This window comes from Oncorhynchus tshawytscha, linkage group LG19 (assembly GCF_018296145.1).
Source record: "Oncorhynchus tshawytscha isolate Ot180627B linkage group LG19, Otsh_v2.0, whole genome shotgun sequence".
Lineage (NCBI taxonomy): Eukaryota > Metazoa > Chordata > Actinopteri > Salmoniformes > Salmonidae > Oncorhynchus > Oncorhynchus tshawytscha.
In genome coordinates this window covers 53,770,224-53,780,223 of record NC_056447.1, presented here as the reverse complement: position 1 = coordinate 53,780,223, position 10,000 = coordinate 53,770,224, and the positions used below count along the sequence as shown (strand labels likewise).

At 46.6% G+C, this 10,000-nt stretch overlaps 1 protein-coding gene across 1 annotated transcript in view; it reads right to left on the bottom strand.

Moving 5' to 3' along the window:
- The window catches only part of LOC112239997 (homeobox protein aristaless-like 4), a 44,673-nt gene that overhangs the window by 16,393 nt on the left and 18,280 nt on the right, over positions 1-10,000 (bottom strand). The window lies entirely within an intron of this gene.

Below are 10,000 nucleotides of genomic sequence, written 5' to 3'. Positions count from 1 at the left end.
TATATCTAACTACCCACCCACCTAACTAGCTAACTATCTATATATCTAACTACCCACCCACCTAACTAACTAGCTAACTAACTACCTACCTACCTACCTACCTACCTACCCACCCACCCACCCACCCACCCACCCAACTAACTATCTGTCTATCTATCTAACTACCCACCAAACTGACTAACTAACTAACTAACTGGTCCACCTCCAAGCCCAGAGGTCTCTCTGCTCACCATCCCTTTAGCAGTCTCTATATGGGGTGGTATTACATCATCCCTTCTTTCCCGGGAATGCTTTTGAAAGTTCAAAGGTCGCTCTACGGCGAGTTTAAAAAGAGATTCAGAGGAGAAATCTGCTTCTCTGTTTGACGGGTATGTCACAACAATACTCTTTCCCTGTGACACAACCCCTCCGCCTCATGTTACTCAACAATCCCCATCTGAATTATGAACAATACAAAACCTGATCAAACGTATTTTTATTTATTTAAGTTGACAAATTATTATTTAAAATGACGGCCTACCCCGGCCAAACCCCGGCCTACCCTGGCCAAACCCCGGCCAAACCCAGACGACGCTGGGCCAATTGTGCACAGCCTGATGGGACTTCCAATCACAACCGGATGTGATACAGCCTGGATTTGAACCAGGGACAGTATATCTAGCAACCGAGATGCAGTGCCTAAGACCGCTGCGCCACTCGAGAGCCTTGTGTATCAAGGCAACCACGCTACACACACACGTACGCACACCCAGACACACACACACATACATAAACACACACACACCTCCTCTCAGACATAAACACTATTATGTTTGTCACTTGACATTTCGATATCCTCCATTTTGTGACAGACTCTGGTCCTGTTAGCTAAAATATGATGTTTTTTGTTTAATTTTTAGGTCGACCGAGATGATGAATAAATCATAACCTTCTCCTTCTGCTTTGATAAACAAACAGCTGTGTGGATAAATAAACGGAAGGGTTCTGCTTCTAGAATAAGTAGAGAGGTTCTGGTAGAACACGCCTAGCCAACAGTACTCTCTGTTCAGACTGAATCTCTGCATTTCCTGGCCATGGTGCGCTCTTATGCTGGGTAGTGTTCAGTAGGGCTTCAAGAGTTTTAAAACTGCAAACTATACACCTTCAGCTCAGGAGTCTGAAAGGAATATCAATACGCTTTAGTGAGAAACACTTGTGTGTGTCAGAGTTAATAAGATCATGGCATAGTTTAGCAGTGACAGAGACAGTTAGCTAAAACCCCAGGGCCCTTATCCACAAAGAGTCTCAGATTGGGAGTGCTGATCTGGGATCTGGTACCCCCCCCGTCCATATCATTGTCTCTAAACATGTCTCAGGGCAAGTCTCTGGCTAACCCACCTTGAGATGTCAATAGTCACCCCTGTCTGCCATAACAACACCCCTGTCTACCATAACAACCACCCTGTCTACCATTACATAACAACACCCCTGTCTACCGTAACAACACCCCTGTCTACCATAACAACAACCCTGTCTACCATAACAACAACCCTGTCTACCATAACAACAACCCTGTCTACCATAACAACACCACTGTCTACTATAACATAACAACACCCCTGTCTACTATAACAACACCCCTGTCTACCATAACAATACCCCTGTCTACTATAACATAACAACACCCCTGTCTACCATAACAACACCCCTGTCTACCATAACATAACAACACCCCTGTCTACCATAACAACACCCCTGTCTACCATAACATAACAACACCCCTGTCTACTATAACATAACAACACCCCTGTCTACCATAACAACACCCCTGTCTACCATAACATAACAACACCCCTGTCTACCATAACAACACCCCTGTCTACCATAACATAACAACACCCCTGTCTACCATAACAACACCCCTGTCTACCATAACATAACAACACCCCTGTCTACTATAACATAACAACACCCCTGTCTACCATAACAACACCCCTGTCTACCATAACATAACAACACCCCTGTCTACCATAACAACACCCCTGTCTACCATAACATAACAACACCCCTGTCTACTATAACAACACCCATGTCTACCATAACAACACCACTGTCTACCATAACATAACACCACCCCTGTCTGCCATAACAACACCCCTGTCTACCATAACAACACCCCTGTCTATCATAACAATACCCCTGTCTACCATAACATAACAACACTCCTGTCTACCATAACAACACCCCTGTCTACCATAACAACACCCCTGTCTACCATAACAACACTCCTGTCTGCATTAACATAACAACACCCCTGTCTACCATAACAACACCCCTGTCTACCATAACAACACCCCTGTCTACCATAACAACACTCCTGTCTGCATTAACATAACAACACCCCTGTCTACCATAACATAACAACACCCCTGTCTACCATAACATAACAACACCCCTGTCTACCATAACAACACCCCTGTCTACCATAACAACATCCCTGTCTACCATAACATAACAACACCCATGTCTACCATAACAACACCCCTGTCTACTATAACAACACCCCTGTCTACCATAACATAACAACACCCCTGTCTACCATAACAACACCCCAGTCTACCATAACAACACCCCTGTCTACCATAACATAACAACACCCCTGTCTACCATAACAACACCCCTGTCTACCATAACAACATCCCTGTCTACCATAACATAACAACACTCATGTCTACCATAACAACACCCCTATCTACTATAACAACACCCCTGTCTACCATAACATAACAACACCCCTGTCTACCATAACAACACCCCTGTCTACCATAACAACACCCCAGTCTACCATAACAACACCCCTGTCTACCATAACATAACAACACCCCTGTCTACCATAACATAACAACACCCCTGTCTACCATAACAACACCCCTGTCTACCATAACAACACCCCTGTCTACTATAACAACACTCCTGTCTGCATTAACATTAACATAACCATAACACCCCTGTCTACCATAACAACACCCCTGTCTACCATACTCCTGTCTGCATTAACATAACAACCCCTGTCTACCATAACAACACTCCTGTCTGCATTAACATAACAACACCCCTGTCTACCATAACATAACAACACTCCTTTCTACCATAACAACACCCCTGTCTACCATAACAACACCCCTGTCTACCATAACAACACCCCAGTCTACCATAACAACAACACCCTGTCTACCATAACAACATCCCTGTCTACCATAACATAACAACACCCCTGTCTACCATAACATAACAACACCCCTGTCTACTATAACAACACCCCTGTCTACCATAACAACACCCCTGTCTACCATAACATAACAACACCCCTGTCTACCATAACATAACAACACATCCCTGTCTACCATAACATAAACACCCCTGTCTACATAACATAACACCCCAGTCTACCCCAGTCTACCATAACAACATCCCTGTCCCTTGTCTACCATAACAACATCCCTGTCTACCATAACAACATCCCTGTCTACCATAACATAACAACACCCCTGTCTACCATAACATAACAACACCCCAGTCTACCATAACAACACCCCTGTCTACCATAACAACATCCCTGTCTACCATAACAACACCCCTGTCTACCATAACAACATCCCTGTCTACCATAAAAACATCCCTGTCTACCATAACATAACATCCCTGTCTACCCCTGTCTACTATAACATAACACCCCTGTCTACCATAACAACATAAATAATTTAATAATAAATAATTCAATAATAATAATAATAATAAATAATTCAATCGCGATCAATTTTTTAACGCCATGGTTTTATTTTGTGTGTGGGGGGGGGGTGGGGGGCGTTACAAGTTCTGCATCATCTATGCTAACCTCTGAACCCCACCTGCATGGATTTCATTTATGTACTATCTCTCTACTTCCTGATGTGCTTTTACATAGTACGGGGGAAAGCTCCCCTCATCCACCAAATGGAACCCACTTGGGTGATGCACAGCAATCATTATGTGCCCAAAACACTCACCACACATCGGCTAGCATGGTGGAGAGGTGAGGCATGATCTCTGCCACAATTAGTGGTGAGTGGGATGATGAGGTGGCCATGATCTCTGCCACAATTATTGTTGAGTGGGATGATGAGGTGGCCATGATCTCTGCCACAATTATTGTTGAGTGGGATGATGAGGTGGCCATGATCTCTGCCACAATTATTGTTGAGTGGGATGATGAGGTGGCCATGATGGTCATTTAGCCAAAAAACTGAAGTTAACACCCCTTAGTCGTATATTACTTTAGAAGAATGAGGACATCCATTTAACATCCCAGAGATGGCAACCTACACAGGGGTAACATCACCTCCCTGCCCTGGAACACTGGGATTTGAACTTTAAGAATAGAGGGGAGAACAACCCCAACTGACACTCCGTCACCACTTCCAGCACCATCTGGTTTCCCATCCAGGACTGGCTCTGCTTAGCTTCAGAGGCAAACCATCAGTGGGATGCAGGGTGCTGCTGGATTCAATGTGTCAGAACTTGAAACGTCAGCTAAAGAAATGTCCAGGGTAACATAACCAGAGATAGGGACAAAGACAGTAAAAGAGGGAGTTTGCACTTGATCGCTATCGTGTTGTCACGCCCTGACCTTAGAGAGACGTTTTATTTCTCTATTTGGTTAGGTCAGGGTGTGATTTGGGGTGGGCATTCTATGTTTTCTATTTCTTGTTTTTTTTTGCCGGGTATGGTTCCCAATCAGAGACAGCTCTAATGTTGTCTCTGATTGGGATTCATATTTAGGCAGCCTTTTCCCATCATATGTTGGTGGGTAATTATTTATTTTCTGTGTGTGTTTGTGTGCGCCACGGTTGCGTCACGGTCGGTTTCTGTTTACCTGTTTTTCTGTGAAGGTTTCACTTGATTAAAGATGTGGAACTACAAGCACGCTGCACCTTGGCTCATCTATGACAGGGAGTTTGAAGACAGTGAACGTGACAGAACCACAACCACAAAAAGACCCAGCAGTTTGCGCCAACCTGGAGGACGAGCTGGACCGGGGAGGAGATATTGGCACGGGACAAGACCCGGTCATGGAAGCTCGAGAGGCAGCTCCCCAAATTTTTTGGGGGGTGGCACACGGGGAGATTGGCAGAGTCAGCGTTTAGACATGAGCCAACTCCCCATGCTTACTGTGGGGAGCATGTGACCGGTCAGGCACTGTGTTATGCGGTGATGTGCACTGTGTCTCCAGTGAGCATTCACAGGCCGGTGCGCTCTGTGCCAGCGCCTCGCATTTGCCGGGCGAAAGTGGGCATCCAGCCAGGACGGGTTGTGCCAGCTCTACGCTCGAGACCTCCAGTGCGCCTCCACGGCCCAGTGTATCTGGTGCCTGCTCCACACACCAGGCTTCCAGTGCATCTCCTCAGTCCGGTGAGACCTGTTCCGGCTCCACGTACGAAGCCTCCAGTGATGATCCATGGTACGAAGCCTCCATGGCACAGAGACTGCAGTGAAAATCCAGGGCATGGATCCTCCAGCGACGGTCCCCAGTCTGGAGCCTCCAGCGACGGTCCCCAGTCCGGAGCCTCCAGCGAGGGTCCCCAGTCCAGAGCCTGCAGTGACGGTCCCCAGTCCGGAGCCTGCAGCGACGGTCCCCAGTCCAGAGCCTGCAGTGACGGTCCCCAGTCCAGAGCCTGCAGTGACGGTCCCCAGTCCAGAGCCTGCAGTGACGGACCCCAGTCCAGAGCCTGCAGTGACGGTCCCCAGTCCAGAGCCTGCAGTGACGGTCCCCAGTCCAGAGCCTCCGTCGATGATCCACGATCCGGTTCCACGGAATCGGAGGGATCAGCGTGCAGAGCGGGGGCTACGTCCCCGAACCGGAGCCGTCCCCGAGGATAGATGCCCACCCGGACCCTCCCCTATGGAGTCAGGTTTTGCGGCCGGAGTCCGCACCTTTGGGGGGGTGCTGTCACGCCCTGACCTTAGAGAGCTTTTTTATTTCTCTATTTAGTTAGATCAGGGTGTGATTTGGGTGGGCATTCTATGTTTTCTATTTCTTTGTTTTTGGCAGAGTGTGGTTCCCAATCAGAGGCAGCTGTCTATCGTTGTCTCTGATTGGGAATCATACTTAGGCAGCCTTTTTTCCCATCATATGTTGTGGGTAATTATTTATTTTCTGTGTGTGTTTGTGTGCGCCACGGTTGCGTCACGGAAGGTTTCTGTTTACCTGTTTTTTGTGAAGGTTTCACTTTATAAAAGATGTGGAATTACTTGCACATCTGTGGCTCATCTATGACAGGGATTTGAAGACAGTGAACGTGACAGAATATGATATGTGTTGTCTTTGAAAATGTTTCACTTAAAGAAAAAAAAAGGTTTCGTATTCATTTACAAAAACAAAAAATTCTCATGTTTCAAAAAAGATTATCCTGCAATAATGTATTTTTGAGTTAACAGTATATTTTGCTTTCAATATCATTATTTTATTTTGCAATACTAAGAATTTTGTTTTTAGTTTCAGAGATTTTGCTTGATGTCACAAAAGCACCTCCCTACTGTGTACAGGTGTCCCAAACGTTGACTCTCAAATCACATTGGTTATATTAATTCTTTCTGCAACATTTTAACAACTGAAGGAGGAAACCTTTACTTACTAGTCAGATTCTGACAAATGTAACACATGAAATACCTCCCAAGTTAAATGTTTGACTGTTACCGAGGTTAATGTCTTGTAAAAACAACATGGGACTTTTCTCATTTTGAATTTCATGCTTGTTTTATTATTTAAATGTGGAACAATGAATTGCTTCGTTCAAGTCAGGAGTGTTTCCCGAAGTTGATGGGAACCCCCCCACACACCCACGGAATCTTGCATTCCTGTAGGAACCAGTCGCTTGGATTGATCTCTCCGTAGTCCTCAGATACATCTGGGAGATGAGCCTCCTCTAACACTGTACGGAACACAACTGAGCCTGAACTCGCAGTCAGACAGACAGACAGACAGACAGACAGACAGACAGACAGACAGACAGACAGACAGACAGACAGACAGACAGACAGACAGACAGACAGACAGACAGACGGACAGACAGACAGACAGACAGACAGACAGACAGACAGACAGACAGACAGACAGACAGACAGACAGACAGACAGACAGACAGACAGACAGACAGACAGACAGACAGACAGACAGACAGACAGACAGACAGAGACGGACGGACGGACGGACGGACGGACGGACGGACGGACGGACGGACGGACGGACGGACGGACGGACAGACAGACAGACAGACAGACAGACAGACAGAGACATTCATTCATTCATTCCTGGTCTGACTGAACTATATTGAGTTAAATCAACGTGAAGACTAATCAAGAACAAACTGTGCATTGCCACTTTAGAATGAAGTCAGAGTAGAGAAAGGGTTGATGTCTATGGTACTATGACTTATTAAAAACAGTATCTCTCTCTTTTTTAAAAGCCTCCCCTCTTTAGGGTTTGGTCATTCCCCAGGTAGCTAATTTATAGTGTTTATTTTATGTGCCTTTAGTTGACCCTTCCCATCTCATCCTATAAAAGAGGGCACCCTGCCGCTTTACGGACAGTTAAATTACACTTTGATGTTTTCTCTCTGTTTCTTACTGGGATGAAACGTCTGACCTTCGCTAAATCAAGAAGTCTGCTGCTTATCACAGATAAACCTTCACAGATAAACCTACACAGATAAACCTACACGGATAAACCTACACGGATAAACTTACACGGATAAACCTACACAGATAAACCTACACAGATAAACCTAAATGGAATCTTGGCTACTCCTCCAGAGAAAAGTGTCATGGCTGTGTTCGTCAAGACAGCAGGGAGCAAACACAGACAGAGACAGAGACAGAGACACAGACAGAGACAGAGACAGAGACACAGACAGAGACAGAGACAGAGACAGAGACAGAGACACAGACACAGACAGAGACAGAGACAGAGACACAGACATAGACAGAGACAGAGACACAGACACAGACACAGACACAGACACAGACACAGACACAGACACAGACACAGACAGAGACAGACAGAGACAGAGACAGACAGAGACAGAGACAGAGACACAGACACAGACACAGACAGAGACAGAGACAGAGACACAGACAGAGACAGAGACACAGACAGAGACAGAGACACAGACAGAGACAGAGACACAGACAGAGACACAGACACAGACACAGACACAGACAGAGACACAGACACAGACAGAGACAGAGACAGAGACACAGACAGAGACACAGACACAGACAGAGACAGACACACAGACAGAGACAGAGACAGAGAGACAGAGACACAGACAGAGACAGAGACACAGACAGAGACAGAGACACAGACACAGACACAGACACAGACAGAGACACAGACAGAGACACAGACAGAGACACAGACAGAGACACAGACAGAGACAGAGACAGAGACAGAGACAGAGACACAGACAGAGACAGAGACACAGACAGAGACAGAGACACAGACACAGACACAGACACAGACACAGACACAGACACAGACACAGACAGAGACAGAGACACAGACAGAGACAGAGACAGAGAGACACAGACACACACACAGACAGAGACAGAGACACAGACAGAGACACAGACACAGACAGAGACAGAGACAGAGACAGAGACAGAGACAGAGACACAGACAGAGACACAGACACAGACACAGACACAGACACAGACAGAGACACAGACAGAGACACAGACAAAGACACAGACAGAGACACAGACACAGACAGAGACACAGACACAGACAGAGACAGAGACACAGACAGAGACACAGACAGAGACAGAGACACAGACACAGACAGAGACAGAGACACAGACAGAGACAGAGACACAGACAGAGACACAGACAGAGACAGAGACAGAGACACAGACACAGACAGAGACAGAGACAGAGACACAGACAGAGACAGACAGACAGAGACAGAGACACAGACACAGACACAGACAGAGACAGAGACACAGACACAGACAGAGACAGAGACACAGACAGAGACAGAGACACAGACAGAGACAGAGACAGAGACAGAGACAGAGAGACAGAGACACAGACAGAGACACAGACAGAGACAGAGACAGAGACAGAGACAGAGACACAGACACAGACACAGACACAGACACAGACAGAGACAGAGACACAGACACAGACACAGACAGAGACACAGACAGAGACAGAGACACAGACAGAGACACAGACAGAGACAGAGACACAGACAGAGACACAGACAGAGACACAGACAGAGACACAGACAGAGACACAGACAGACACAGACACAGACAGAGACAGAGACAGAGACAGAGACAGAGACACAGAGACAGAGACAGACAGAGACAGACACAGACAGAGACAGAGACAGAGACACAGACAGAGACAGAGACACAGACAGAGACACAGACAGAGACAGAGACACAGACAGAGACAGAGACAGAGACACAGACAGACAGAGACAGACAGAGACACAGACAGAGACAGAGACACAGACAGAGACACAGACAGACACAGACAGAGACAGAGACACAGACAGAGACAGAGACAGAGACAGAGACAGAGACACAGACAGAGACACAGACACAGACACAGACAGACACAGACAGAGACAGACAGAGACAGAGACAGAGACACAGACAGAGACAGAGACACAGACAGAGACAGAGACACAGACAGAGACAGAGACACAGACAGAGACACAGACACAGACACAGACACAGACAGAGACAGACAGAGACAGACACAAATAGAGACAGAGACAGAGACACAGACAGAGACACAGACAGAGACAGAGACAGAGACACAGACAGAGACAGAAACAGAGACAGACAGAGACACAGACAGAAACAGAGACACAGACAGAGACAGAGACAGAGACAGAGACAGACACAGACACAGACAGAGACACAGACACAGACACAGACAGAGACACAGACAGAGACACAGACAGAGACAGAG